Raw genomic sequence first — 10,613 nt, 5'->3', positions numbered from 1 at the left:
GTGATGCAGAGATGAAAAAATTGACCTAAAAGGAAATAAACTATTTAATGAAAGTAGGAAAAGAATGCTTCAAGAAGTATGATAAAAAAACAACAGTGTTTGCAAGTCTGTCTTCATAAGAGCAGGAAAACGTTAGAGTAGTCTAAAGATATTACCTGTATTTGAACTTGGCAAGCTTGTACTTTCTGATGTCACAATGATGGGAGCTGTAGATGGAATTTCAGTTGTGGTTTCTTGTTGCAGCAAAGCAAATAAAAGACAGTATGATAACATATAAATCAATCTGCTGTAATTGATTTTAATAACAACTAAATATAAAGTAATAGATAAGCGGCTCAAGATGCTATTTCCAGTAAAAGACATGTGTCATTAAATTTATGCAAAAACTCTATTTTAAATGTATATGTAGTTTGCCATGCAAACTATGTACTAATAGAGTGAGATATACAAAGGAGAAATAGATGATTGAAGGATGTAAGTAAACATTCCAATTATGGATTTCAAGTGGAGAAGCAGGAAATTAAAAATACAAAGGAAGGCAAAAAGTACGTGTGACTTGTTTTTTCAAATCAGGCTTTGTACCTGCCAGAAAAGAGGAATGTAAACTCAACATTTTATTATTTACCTAGCGACGAAATTGGTTTGCTTGTACTGTCATTTTCCATAGTGGTAGATGATGTAGAGATAGGTTCTGTGGATGTTTCTTATTACAAGAGAATAAATGAAAATAATTAATTTTGTAAAAAGATAAAACTAAATATAATAAAGTTGAATTTACTGTTAACATTTCAAGTGGCTAACAGACAGCATATCTATATACTTTGACGTGTCATGACATTACATATAAAAGAAATGTAGTGATAAAAAGGGAACAAAATACTGCAGAATGAAAGTAAAGATAAATAGAGACAGAATGGAGGATTAGATGATGATTGTGAACAATAATAAAGAAAACAAAAAAGACATGAAAAAATCATAAAAAAATAATACATTTGAGAGTCAACCTTAGTAGCAGTGTTAGAAAAATATATTTGGAGAGAAATGGGTAGCTTTAATTAAAGTTTGCCTGACTTTACCTTCTGTAGTCAAAGTTGATGTAAACGTTGTTTCTGCTGCTGTTTCTACTGTCAAAAGAACAGATTTAAAACATAAGTATCATCAGTCAGTCTAAACTGTTGGCAAATATTCAAAGAGGGAATTAATATTGCATGATTTTCAAAACATTGATTCTTATTTAGGCTATGCTTCACGGGGTATTCCTTAAAAAATTACAGGTATCCCATCCATCATATTACAAGTGCAGCAGGCTACAATTCATGCATGCTAAGGTGGACAGGAGATGCACTATGCTTGTGACTGTGAAGCCTATCACACAATACACAACATTCAGTGTGTAGGGCATCATTAATGTTTGGTGCACAGTCTCCTAAAATATTACACGTATCCCATCAATCATATTACAATTGCAGCAGGCTACAATGCATGCATACTAAGGTGGATAGGAGATGCACTATGCTTGTGACTGTGTATCCTATCACAGAATACACTACATTCAGTGTGTAGGGCATCATTAATGTGTTGTGCACAGTCTCCTATCTTAAAGGTGGCTGTCAAAGTGAAATATAGCCATGACACTTCCTATACTACTGGGGTGCCGTCTGCACCATTTGTGGCACAGTCTCTGCCTCCCAAACTCAGAATAAAGCTATAGTTATAATATTTTAATATTAAACACATTTTGGTAGAAGAAAAGGTGATGCAGAGATGAAAAAATTGACCTAAAAGGAAATAAACTATTTAATGAAAGTAGGAAAAGAATGCTTCAAGAAGTATGATTAAAAAAACAACAGTGTTTGCAAGTCTGTCTTCATAAGAGCAGGAAAACGTTTGAGTAGTCTAAAGATATTACCTGTAGTTGAACTTGGCAAGCTTGTACTTTCTGATGTCACAATGACGGGAGCTGTAGATGGAAGTTCAGTTGTGGTTTCTTGTTGCAGCAAAACAAATAAAAGACAGTATGATAACATATAAATCAATCTGCTGTAATTGATTTCAATAACAACTAAATATAAAGTAATAGATAACTGGCTCAAGATGCTATTTCCAATAAGACGTGTCATGAAATTAATGCAAAAACTCTATTTTAAATGTATATGTAGTTTGCCATGCATACTATGTACTAATAGAGTGAGATATACAAAGAAGAAATAGATGATTGAAGGATGTAAGTAAACATTCCATTTATGGATTTCAAGTGGACAAGAAGGTATTTAAAAAGACAAAGGAAGGCAACAAGTACGTGTGACTTGTTTTTTCAAATCAGGCTTTGTACCTGCCAGAAAAGAGGAATGTAAACTAAACATTTTATTATTTACCTATCGACGAAATTGCTTCGCTTGTAGTGTCATTTTCCATAGTGGTAGATGATGCAGAGATAGGTTCTGTGAATGTTTCTTATTAGAAGAGAACAAATGGAAATAATTAATTTTGGAAAATGATAAAACTAAATATAATAAAGTTGAATTTACTGTTAACATTTCAAGTGGCTAACAGACAGCATATCTATATACTTTGACGTGTCATGACATTACATATAAAAGAAATGTAGTGATAAAAAGGGAACAAAATACTGCAGAATGAAAGTAAAGATAAATAGAGACAGAATGGAGGATTAGATGATGATTGTGAACAATAATAAAGAAAACAAAAAAGACATGAAAAAATCATAAAAAAATAATACATTTGAGAGTCAACCTTAGTAGCAGTGTTAGAAAAATATATTTGGAGAGAAATGGGTAGCTTTAATTAAAGTTTGCCTGACTTTACCTTCTGTAGTCAAAGTTGATGTAAACGTTGTTTCTGCTGCTGTTTCTACTGTCAAAAGAACAGATTTAAAACATAAGTATCATCAGTCAGTCTAAACTGTTGGCAAATATTCAAAGAGGGAATTAATATTGCATGATTTTCAAAACATTGATTCTTATTTAGGCTATGCTTCACGGGGTATTCCTTAAAAAATTACAGGTATCCCATCCATCAAATTACAAGTGCAGCAGGCTACAATTCATGCATGCTAAGGTGGACAGGAGATGCACTATGCTTGTGACTGTGAAGCCTATCACACAATACACAACATTCAGTGTGTAGGGCATCATTAATGTTTGGTGCACAGTCTCCTAAAATATTACACGTATCCCATCAATCATATTACAATTGCAGCAGGCTACAATGCATGCATACTAAGGTGGATAGGAGATGCACTATGCTTGTGACTGTGTATCCTATCACAGAATACTCTACATTCAGTGTGTAGGGCATCATTAATGTGTTGTGCACAGTCTCCTATCTTAAAGGTGGCTGTCAAAGTGAAATATAGCCATGACACTTCCTATACTACTGGGGTGACGTCTGCACCATTTGTGGCACAGTCTCTGCCTCCCAAACTCAGAATAAAGCTATAGTTATAATATTTTAATATTAAACACATTTTGGTAGAAGAAAAGGTGATGCAGAGATGAAAAAATTGACCTAAAAGGAAATAAACTATTTAATGAAAGTAGGAAAAGAATGCTTCAAGAAGTATGATTAAAAAAACAACAGTGTTTGCAAGTCTGTCTTCATAAGAGCAGGAAAACGTTTGAGTAGTCTAAAGATATTACCTGTAGTTGAACTTGGCAAGCTTGTACTTTCTGATGTCACAATGACGGGAGCTGTAGATGGAAGTTCAGTTGTGGTTTCTTGTTGCAGCAAAACAAATAAAAGACAGTATGATAACATATAAATCAATCTGCTGTAATTGATTTCAATAACAACTAAATATAAAGTAATAGATAACCGGCTCAAGATGCTATTTCCAATAAGACGTGTCATGAAATTAATGCAAAAACTCTATTTTAAATGTATATGTAGTTTGCCATGCATACTATGTACTAATAGAGTGAGATATACAAAGAAGAAATAGATGATTGAAGGATGTAAGTAAACATTCCATTTATGGATTTCAAGTGGACAAGAAGGTATTTAAAAAGACAAAGGAAGGCAACAAGTACGTGTGACTTGTTTTTTCAAATCAGGCTTTGTACCTGCCAGAAAAGAGGAATGTAAACTAAACATTTTATTATTTACCTATCGACGAAATTGCTTCGCTTGTAGTGTCATTTTCCATAGTGGTAGATGATGTAGAGATAGGTTCTGTGAATGTTTCTTATTAGAAGAGAACAAATGGAAATAATTTTGTAAAATGATAAAACTAAATATAATAAAGTTGAATTTACTGTTAACATTTCAAGTGGCTAACAGACAGCATATCTATATACTTTGACGTGTCATGACATTAAATATAAAAGAAATGTAGTGATAAAAAGGGAACAAAATACTGCAGAATGAAAGTAAAGATAAATAGAGACAGAATGGAGGATTAGATGATGATTGTAAACAATAATAAAGAAAGAAAAAAAAGACATGAAAAAATCATAAAAAAATAATTCATTTGAGAGTCAACCTTAGTAGCAGTGTTAGAAAAATATATTTGGAGAGAAATGGGTAGCTTTAATTAAAGTTTGCCTGACTTTACCTTCTGTAGTCAAAGTTGATGTAAACGTTGTTTCTGCTGCTGTTTCTACTGTCAAAAGAACAGATTTAAAACATAAGTATCATCAGTCAGTCCAAACTGTTGGCAAATATTCAAAGAGGGAATTAATATTGCATGATTTTCAAGACATTGATTCTTATTTAGGCTATGCTTCACAGGGTATTCCTTAAAAAATTACAGGTATCCCATCCATCATATTACAAGTGCAGCAGGCTACAATTCATGCATGCTAAGGTGGACAGGAGATGCACTATGCTTGTGACTGTGAAGCCTATCACACAATACACAACATTCAGTGTGTAGGGCATCATTAATGTTTGGTGCACAGTCTCCTAAAATATTACACGTATATCATCAATCATATTACAACTGCAGCAGGCTACAATGCATGCATACTAAGGTGAATAGGAGATGCACTATGCTTGTGACTGTGTATCCTATCACAGAATACACTACATTCAGTGTGTAGGGCATCATTAATGTGTGGTGCACAGTCTCCTATCTTAAAGGTGGCTGTCAAAGTGAAATATAGCCATGCCACTTCCTATACTACTGGGGTGACGTGTGCAACATTTGTGGCACAGTCTCTGCCTCCCAAACTCAGAATAAAGCTATAGTTATAATAATTTAATATTAAACACATTTTGGTAGAAGAAAAGATGATGCAGAGATGAAAAAATTGACCTAAAAGGAAATAAACTATTTAATGAAAGTAGGAAAAGAATGCTTCAAGAAGTATGATAAAAAAAACAACAGTGTTTGCAAGTCTGTCTTCATAAGAGCAGGAAAACGTTAGAGTAGTCTAAAGATATTACCTGTATTTGAACTTGGCAAGCTTGTACTTTCTGATGTCAGAAAGATGGGAGCTGTAGATGGAAGTTCAGTTGTGGTTTCTTGTTGCAGCAAAGCAAATAAAAGACAGTATGATGACATATAAATCAGTCTGCTGTAATTGATTTCAATAGCAACTAAATATAAAGTAATAGATAAACGGCTCAAGATGCTATTTCCAATAAAAGACGTGTCATGAAATTAATGCAAAAACTCTATTTTAAATGTATATGTAGTTTGCCATGCATACTATGTACTAATAGAGTGAGATATACAAAGAAGAAATAGATGATTGAAGGATGTAAGTAAGCATTCCATTTATGGATTTCAAGTGGACAAGAAGGAAATTAAAAAGACAAAGGAAGGCAACAAGTACGTGTGACTTGTTTTTTCAAATCAGGCTTTGTACCTGCCAGAAAGGAGGAATGTAAACTCAACATTTTATTATTTACCTATCAACGAAATTGCTTCACTTGTACTGTCATTCTCCATAGTGGTAGATGATGTAGAGATAGGTTCTGTGAATGTTTCTTATTACAAGAGAACAAATGGAAATAATTAATTTTGTAAAATGATAAAACTAAATATAATAAAGTTGAATTTACTGTTAACATTTCAAGTGGCTGACAGACAGCATATCTATATACTTTGACGTGTCATGACATTACATATAAAAGAAATGTAGTGATAAAAAGGGAACAAAATACTGCAGAATGAAAGTAAAGATAAATAGAGACAGAATGGAGGATTAGATGATGATTGTGAACAATAATAAAGAAAACAAAAAAGACATGAAAAAATCATAAAAAAATAATACATTTGAGAGTCAACCTTAGTAGCAGTGTTAGAAAAATATATTTGGAGAGAAATGGGTAGCTTTAATTAAAGTTTGCCTGACTTTACCTTCTGTAGTCAAAGTTGATGTAAACGTTGTTTCTGCTGCTGTTTCTACTGTCAAAAGAACAGATTTAAAACATAAGTATCATCAGTCAGTCTAAACTGTTGGCAAATATTCAAAGAGGGAATTAATATTGCATGATTTTCAAAACATTGATTCTTATTTAGGCTATGCTTCACGGGGTATTCCTTAAAAAATTACAGGTATCCCATCCATCATATTACAAGTGCAGCAGGCTACAATTCATGCATGCTAAGGTGGACAGAGGATGCACTATGCTTGTGACTGTGAAGCCTATCACACAATACACAACATTCAGTGTGTAGGGCATCATTAATGTTTGGTGCACAGTCTCCTAAAATATTACACGTATCCCATCAATCATATTACAATTGCAGCAGGCTACAATGCATGCATACTAAGGTGGATAGGAGATGCACTATGCTTGTGACTGTGTATCCTATCACAGAATACACTACATTCAGTGTGTAGGGCATCATTAATGTGTTGTGCACAGTCTCCTATCTTAAAGGTGGCTGTTAAAGTGAAATATAGCCATGACACTTCCTATACTACTGGGGTGACGTCTGCACCATTTGTGGCACAGTCTCTGCCTCCCAAACTCAGAATAAAGCTATAGTTATAATATTTTAATATTAAACACATTTTGGTAGAAGAAAAGGTGATGCAGAGATGAAAAAATTGACCTAAAAGGAAATAAACTATTTAATGAAAGTAGGAAAAGAATGCTTCAAGAAGTATGATTAAAAAAACAACAGTGTTTGCAAGTCTGTCTTCATAAGAGCAGGAAAACGTTTGAGTAGTCTAAAGATATTACCTGTAGTTGAACTTGGCAAGCTTGTACTTTCTGATGTCACAATGACGGGAGCTGTAGATGGAAGTTCAGTTGTGGTTTCTTGTTGCAGCAAAACAAATAAAAGACAGTATGATAACATATAAATCAATCTGCTGTAATTGATTTCAATAACAACTAAATATAAAGTAATAGATAACCGGCTCAAGATGCTATTTCCAATAAAAGACGTGTCATGAAATTAATGCAAAAACTCTATTTTAAATGTATATGTAGTTTGCCATGCATACTATGTACTAATAGAGTGAGATATACAAAGAAGAAATAGATGATTGAAGGATGTAAGTAAACATTCCATTTATGGATTTCAAGTGGACAAGAAGGTATTTAAAAAGACAAAGGAAGGCAACAAGTACGTGTGACTTGTTTTTTCAAATCAGGCTTTGTACCTGCCAGAAAAGAGGAATGTAAACTAAACATTTTATTATTTACCTATCGACGAAATTGCTTCGCTTGTAGTGTCATTTTCCATAGTGGTAGATGATGTAGAGATAGGTTCTGTGAATGTTTCTTATTAGAAGAGAACAAATGGAAATAATTTTGTAAAATGATAAAACTAAATATAATAAAGTTGAATTTACTGTTAACATTTCAAGTGGCTAACAGACAGCATATCTATATACTTTGACGTGTCATGACATTAAATATAAAAGAAATGTAGTGATAAAAAGGGAACAAAATACTGCAGAATGAAAGTAAAGATAAATAGAGACAGAATGGAGGATTAGATGATGATTGTAAACAATAATAAAGAAAGAAAAAAAAGACATGAAAAAATCATAAAAAATAATTCATTTGAGAGTCAACCTTAGTAGCAGTGTTAGAAAAATATATTTGGAGAGAAATGGGTAGCTTTAATTAAAGTTTGCCTGACTTTACCTTCTGTAGTCAAAGTTGATGTAAACGTTGTTTCTGCTGCTGTTTCTACTGTCAAAAGAACAGATTTAAAACATAAGTATCATCAGTCAGTCCAAACTGTTGGCAAATATTCAAAGAGAGAATTAATATTGCATGATTTTCAAGACATTGATTCTTATTTAGGCTATGCTTCACAGGGTATTCCTTAAAAAATTACAGGTATCCCATCCATCATATTACAAGTGCAGCAGGCTACAATTCATGCATACTAAGGTGGACAGGAGATGCACTATGCTTGTGACTGTGAAGCCTATCACACAATACACAACATTCAGTGTGTAGGGCATCATTAATGTTTGGTGCACAGTCTCCTAAAATATTACACGTATCCCATCAATCATATTACAAGTGCAGCAGGCTACAATGCATGCATACTAAGGTGGATAGGAGATGCACTATGCTTGTGACTGTGTATCCTATCACAGAATACACTACATTCAGTGTGTAGGGCATCATTAATGTGTGGTGCACAGTCTCCTATCTTAAAGGTGGCTGTCAAAGTGAAATATAGCCATGCCACTTCCTATACTACTGGGGTGACCTGTGCAACATTTGTGGCACAGTCTCTGCCTCCCAAACTCAGAATAAAGCTATAGTTATAATAATTTAATATTAAACACATTTTGGTAGAAGAAAAGATGATGCAGAGATGAAAAAATTGACCTAAAAGGAAATAAACTATTTAATGAAAGTAGGAAAAGAATGCTTCAAGAAGTATGATAAAAAAAACAACAGTGTTTGCAAGTCTGTCTTCATAAGAGCAGGAAAACGTTAGAGTAGTCTAAAGATATTACCTGTATTTGAACTTGGCAAGCTTGTACTTTCTGATGTCAGAAAGATGGGAGCTGTAGATGGAAGTTCAGTTGTGGTTTCTTGTTGCAGCAAAGCAAATAAAAGACAGTATGATGACATATAAATCAGTCTGCTGTAATTGATTTCAATAGCAACTAAATATAAAGTAATAGATAAACGGCTCAAGATGCTATTTCCAATAAAAGACGTGTCATGAAATTAATGCAAAAACTCTATTTTAAATGTATATGTAGTTTGCCATGCATACTATGTACTAATATACAAAGAAGAAATAGATGATTGAAGGATGTAAGTAAGCATTCCATTTATGGATTTCAAGTGGACAAGAAGGAAATTAAAAAGACAAAGGAAGGCAACAAGTACGTGTGACTTGTTTTTTCAAATCAGGCTTTGTACCTGCCAGAAAGGAGGAATGTAAACTCAACATTTTATTATTTACCTATTGTTGGAAAATGGGTTATTGGTAGGGCAGGTAGGTACCTACACCTAGCAACAAGCCACAAACCTCCACAAAAGTACAGTTAGGTCTCAGTAAATTAATCCCAGCTCTACCCTTGGTAGCTTGGCATCGAGCGTCAAGGCTTAACTTAGGAGACAAAGTGTAAAGCATTCAAATATCACAAAACAGTAATTAAATAAAACACAGGAAACAGTTTAAAAATCCAAAACCAATTTATAAAAATAGCTTATATTTCTATCTTTAAAATGACACAAAAACGTTTAAAATCGGTTCAGGGGAACCGGAGATATGAATTTTTAAAGTATTATTATTTTCTAGCGCTTAGAAACAAAAAGCGCCAATCGGGTCATCTGGTTGCACCAGGACCGGGGCAAAGTCAAACTTTCAGGCCGACCGCGATGGAGCCCTGCTCGGCTACAAGTCGCGGGAGGCCTCGGTTAAAAAGTTACCTTCTGACTTAGTCTTTATTTTGAAGTTTTTCTTCACCGGGACGACCCTGCCAGTTGGATCCGACCTCCTGGAGCCCTTGTCCGGATACGCGAAGTCGGTTTCCTCGGTGGTGATTTTTACCTTCGGACTTAGTCGTTTTTTCGAGATGAAAATCCTTCGACCGGGGTAAACCTGGATCTTGATCCGACGTCCGTGGAGCCCTTCTCGGATACAATGGCTGGGAGGTCCCGGTCAACTTTTTACGTTCGGACTTAGTCTCTTTTTTGGATGTTTTTCTTTACCGGGACGAACCACGAAGTCAGGCCGGGTCGCGGTTGAGGCAAGCCGGCTAGAATTTCCGCGTCGGGTCGGTCACTTTATGGAGCTTTTTTCCAAAAATTCTCCAATCTTTTCCAAACTTCTGGGGCTTCACCCAGATGTTCTTTTAAGGTTCTTTTGGGGTCCACAGCTCACCCCAAGGGTCCAGAAGTTCTGTGATGGTCCTTGGGAAGTGCGGACTTCAACTCCCAGAATGCACCTGGCGCAAACTCCTTTTTGGCCACTGGACAGTGGTCAGCTGGTCACTTTTTCAGGAGTTGGTGCAGGGGACTCTGGTTAGCAATTTTTCACCTGTAGCAAACAGGGAGTCCCTCCTTGAACCAGTGGAAGCCAGGCAAAGTCCTTCTTGTGGTGAAGCCCAAGTGTGCAGCTGGTGCAGTCTTTCTGAGTGCAGGGTCCAGGTGCAGGCCAGGGGTTCAGCAGGGCAGTCCTTCTTCTTCTTGTAGTTCCTTCTTCTTGA

The sequence above is a fragment of the Pleurodeles waltl genome, chromosome 11 (genome assembly GCF_031143425.1).
Source record: "Pleurodeles waltl isolate 20211129_DDA chromosome 11, aPleWal1.hap1.20221129, whole genome shotgun sequence".
Lineage (NCBI taxonomy): Eukaryota > Metazoa > Chordata > Amphibia > Caudata > Salamandridae > Pleurodeles > Pleurodeles waltl.
The sequence above is the reverse complement of the archived record's forward strand: the minus strand, read 5'-3'. Positions refer to the sequence as shown.